This window comes from Fukomys damarensis, unplaced genomic scaffold (genome assembly GCF_012274545.1).
Source record: "Fukomys damarensis isolate Sample0158 unplaced genomic scaffold, DMR_v1.0_HiC HiC_scaffold_15, whole genome shotgun sequence".
In the NCBI taxonomy this organism is placed as follows: domain Eukaryota; kingdom Metazoa; phylum Chordata; class Mammalia; order Rodentia; family Bathyergidae; genus Fukomys; species Fukomys damarensis.
The window spans coordinates 17,397,531-17,402,687 of record NW_022900927.1 but is presented as its reverse complement, the minus strand read 5'-3'; the positions used below and the strand labels follow the sequence as shown (position 1 = coordinate 17,402,687).

General features: G+C 40.7%; 1 pseudogene; it reads right to left on the bottom strand.

Moving 5' to 3' along the window:
* Positions 1-2,438: 2,438 nt before the first annotated feature.
* LOC117286230 lies at positions 2,439-2,554 on the bottom strand (annotated as a pseudogene).
* Positions 2,555-5,157: the final 2,603 nt, after the last annotated feature.

Sequence of the window (5,157 nt, the reverse complement as noted above, 5' to 3'; positions counted from 1 at the left end):
ATTATGTATGTCAAAAGTGTACCTATAAAAGAAATTTTTGGGCTGGGGATTTAGCTCAGTGGTGCCACTACCTGCTTTGCAAGTGCAAGGTTCCCAGTTTGATCCCTGGTACAAAAAAAAAAAAAGAAAGAAAGAAAGAAAAGAAAAAAAAGAAAAAAAAATTTTACATGTAAGGATCATATTCTGTAAGTCCTGTTAACTAATTGCAAGACTGAATGGTTGAATCCACACCCTACCCCAAATATGTACGTTGTAACCAAACTCCAGTACGCTGTTATCAGGAGATGCAGCCTTTTGATGTGATTAGGTTGCGGGGTTGCGGCCTGCATGAATGGGATCCATGCACTTGAGAGAAAGACCCCAGAGCTCTCCCACCCCTCCTGCCATGCGGAGACACAGGAAGGTGACAGTAATGAGGCAATAAGGAAATGGGTCCTCATCAGTCATCAAACCTGGTGGTACCTTTATCCATAGTGCATGTTTGCAGTGAATAATGATTACATTTATTGTAGAGAATTGGTACATGCACATTGATAGGGAAAAACTTTAATAGCAGAAAACCTAGGAAAGGTCACAATGTAAGATAACTTTGCCCTTTGCTCTGTTTAGTTCAGAATTAATCTGCACCAAGGTATCTAGTCTCTAAAAGTTTTGTAAATGAAAAGAACCATTGTTAGCTTTGACCAAACTCCTCCCTTCCCCTTCTAGAATAGATAAATCCTAAAGGTAAACTTCCCCTAACAAAGAATGGCTTTGAAATTCAACTGTCTCACCACCATGTTTTGGGTATCAGCAGTGTGAACTGTGAAAATACAATGTGACCAACTGAATAAAATCAAGGATGTAAAACCCTATAAAAGAAGGAGTTGTAACTCAATGGGGGAGTCCATAAGGGCACCACCATTAGGTGTCATCAGTCCCCATCAGTGGAGTAAACTTTTTTATTTTACTTCCCTTCTGCTGCTCTGTGTGTCACCTGCCAATTCCTTCCACAACAGCATAACACACCTTGATTCTTTTTTCCCCTCCTCCTCCTTTTTGCCAGCATTAGATTCATTTATTTATAAGTCTGTATATGTATTACCCTACATACAGATTAAATGATACTTTATTTGGTTTGGTTTTGGTTTTGGTTTTGGTTTTGGATTTGGATTTGTTTGCAACAGGCTCTCACTATGCACCTCATGCTGGCGTCAAACTCCTGGTGATCCTACTGCCTCAGCCTCCCAGCTGGGATTATGGGTATGCACCACCATGTCCAGATTATTTTTTATTTTGAGACAGGGTTTTGTTAAAATGTTCAGACTGGGCTCAAATGTGGTAATCTCCTGTCTCAACATCCCAGTGTTAGGATCATGGGCAAGCCACTACTCTAGACTGTTACCTTCTTTTTGCAGATAAGGAAAGACACAGATAAAGAAACAGCCCCCTCCCCCAATAAAGAAACAGCCCAAGTATGTTGCCCAACAAATTACCACACTGTGAAGCTGGGCGTGGTGGTGCACGCCTGTAATCCCAGAATTTGGGAGGGTGAGGCAGGAGGATCACTGTGAGTTTGAGACCAGCCTGGGCTACATAGTGAATTCCAGGTCAGTCTCAACTACATAGTGAGACCCTGTCTCAAAATAAAAAACAACAAAAAACTGTGAACTGAGATATAATTCCAGTCTGTCTCCAAGGCTTGCTTGTCCTTTAGCCACTATTATAAAAGTGTGTATTAGCCATGTTTTATTTCTTAGAACTTTGTTATACATACAGTTCTGCGCTTTGCTCTTTTCACTTAGTATCTTGACCATCTTTCTATAACAACTTATAAAATGCTACTTTTTTTTTTTTGGTATCAGGGATCTAACTCAGGTCCTTGAGCTTGTGAGGCAGACAGTGGCACCACTGAGCTAAATATCTGGCAAAGCTACCTTTAAATATTTGTACAAATAGTTGTACAATATTCAATTGTAAAAATCACTGATCAATAAATATCTTATTTCCCAAAATTTGCACTTAAAAACATTCCTTCTGGCCAGATGTGGTGGCACATGACTATAACCTCAGCACTCTGAGAAGCTGAGGCAGGAGGATCATAAATTAGAACTCAGCCTAGGCAATACAGCATCTTATAGAGATCCTGTCTCAAAATAGAAAATAAAAAAGAACTGGGGATGTAGCCCAGTGCTAATGATATTAGAAGATTACAGCATAGCAAAGCCTACTGGAGAAGTAGGTTTGACCTGTTAATTACAAGATCCCAGACACATGGACAGAACAGTACCCAAAGCCCTGTACATGGACTTCTTGTGAGAGCTCAAGCAGGTTTTCAATAGGATGGCCTAGATCTGACTTCAGCCTGAAAAGTACAATCCCAGCACTGCCTCTGAGGACCATATGTAGAAGTTCTTGTGAGCTTCCTTGAGATTTGGACAGCATAAAAGGACAGCCACCAAGAAGGGCTTGATGTCATAGGTTTCCTCATCATAGTCTATTCTGCCTTCTCAATTAGCAATAATCACGCCTCGGATAAACCTCATTGGCTATGATACTGCCACTGCGCAAAGCTATTCTGCCTTCTCTAGGGTGTTCTTTTATCTTGTTTTTTCCTCCTTTACTCTGCCAAAGCTCATTCTGCAGGGTAAATTTCTGCCTCACTCTTCATTTTTATTATTTCAAATTCTTTGTCACTGCTTTTTGCTCATTTTATTCAATTCTTGGTTGATGAGAAGAACCTGGAATCCAATTCCAGAAGGAAAGGCAAGTAACCCAAACATTTGTTTAGAAAGAGACTACCACTTTTAGGGCACTTCCCAATAATACTAAGGCCCCGAGTTCAATCCCCAGGAACTCCCCCAACCACACGTATGCACACACAAAATCTTAGTGTGGCACATTCCTTTAATACCAGTTACTCCCCAGGAGGCTGAGGAAGGAGGATTGAAAATTCAAGTCAAGCCTCTACAACTTAACAAGACCCTATCTCAAAAAATTTTTATATAAAATAAAAAGAGCTGGGGGAATAGTCCAGCACTCTCTTCATTAAATCCCAACTTCTGCAAAACAAATGCTGCTTCTCATAATGATATACAAAATCTGAACCCGCAGAAAGACTGAAAGCCACTCATAGAGGTGGAAAACTTTTATTTTTTTATTTTTTTATTTTTATTTTTATTTTTTTTAATTTTATTTTTATTGGTACATTTTAGGGATACAGTACAGTTACATTCATTGTTGGGATCATGTACCTTTACATGGCAAGTCTTGATTCTCATTTTTTCCCCTTACCTCTGCCCTCCCTTCACCCCCTCCTCCCCTCCCCATCTACAAACACTTTATTTTCATCTTTTCATTCTCTCACATTTTTTTCTTTTCCCTTTTTGTTCTTCCCCTATGCATCACACCTTCCCTACACCTTTAGCTCCTTTCTTCAAATGGAAAACTTTTATTGACCTGTGAACCCAGAGAAGTTTGCACTTCAGAAAAACCTGGGCCCCAAGTGCTTAAAGAGGGGAGTTTTATATACAGTAGTTTAAATTGGGATGAGTTCAGATGAGCAAATTGAAATTTTACAAAGGCATAAATTTAGCAGATAAGCAGATAGCATAATTGAAGAGGTCAGGGGCTTCCTCAAGGAACAGGGTGTTCAAATAGCATAGCAGCCAGGGGTTTAGCTCAGTTTTGCCACCTGCCTTACAAGCACAAGGTCCCAAGTTTGATTCCTGGTAAAAACAAAAACAAGTAGTGTAACAGGATGTATAAGGTCAATGGGAACATAACAGGATATTGTGAACACCAAAGCTAACAGGACATTTACATTTTGTGGTAGCCTACACTGTGGTTATATTTAAGTGTAAGTATCACCTATGGATGGGTGCAGATCCACTTGTTTCTGGGCAGTAGGAGCAAATGAATGCCTGGGTGCTTCCAAGGCTTAAAGTTTTTGTTTGTTTTGGTACCGGGGATTGAACTCGGGTGCCTGCTCTTGCAAGGCAGGCCACCAAACTGCTGAGCTAAATCCCCAGCAAGGTTTAAAGGTTTTAAAAGCTCTGTATTAGTAGATCATGTCACATGCCTGTAATCACAACTACTCAGAGGGTGGAGGCAGAAAAAAATTTGAGTTTGAAGCCATCCTTGGGCAATTGAACAAGACTCTGCCTCAAAATTTAAAAGGGATGGGGGGGTTGTGACTTAGTAACAGAACTTGCCTAGTATGCTCAAGGCCCTCTGTTCAATCCATAGTACAAAAAAAAAAAAAAAAGTAAACAACAACAACAATAAAAATTGCCTCCTGATCCTGAGCATCCTGGTTCTGATTTTTTGGTTTGTATTTTAAGACAAGACCTTGCTATGTAGTCCAGGCTGGCCTGAAACTCTCAGGGATCCTTCTTGACTCAACCTCCTAACTGCTGGGATTACAGTCATGCATCACCATGACCTTCTTCTGAATTATGTGTGCACAAATATTTAGCTAATGATGCAGCAAAAATTACTGCAAGGAGTGTAATAGGGCCCCATTTAAAAAAATAAAACTCGGAGCCAGGCGTGGTGGCACATGCCTGTAATCCCAGCACTTGGGAGGCTGAGGCAGGAGGATCGCTGCAAGTTCAAGACCAGCTTGGGCTACATAGTGAGTTCCAGGTCATTCTCAACTACATAGTGAGACTCTGTCTCAAAAAACCTCTATGGCTGGGGATTTGGCTCAGTGGCACCATGCCTGTCTGGCAAGTCAAGGTCTTATACCAAGCCAGTGAGAGAACAGCAATTAATGGGACACAGCTAAAACTGAAAGAAGTTTATTATGCATGTGTGGAATCCACTCTCTAAGACAAGTGAAGCCCCGTTACAGGATTGTGCATAGGTTTTAAAGGGTTTTTCAAATTAAGAAGTTCAAACATAGGTCAGGGCATTCACACAGCTGCAAAGGGGTAAAATTTCAAACACACTCGTTTATCTTATGGGGGAAGTGTTTTATGGTCACCTCTGACATACCATTTGTTTCCAGGCAGGTTGTTAATCAAGCTTGCAATTAACATAGGAAGGTTTTTGCAGTTCGAACAGTTTTCCCTGATGTTTGATAAGGGGATGGGGGAAGCAACAGTCTCTCGGGTCATTAGCAGGCCAACATGGAGTCACTTTAGCTTAGTTAGGTCTCACAGAGGTCCTGAAGTT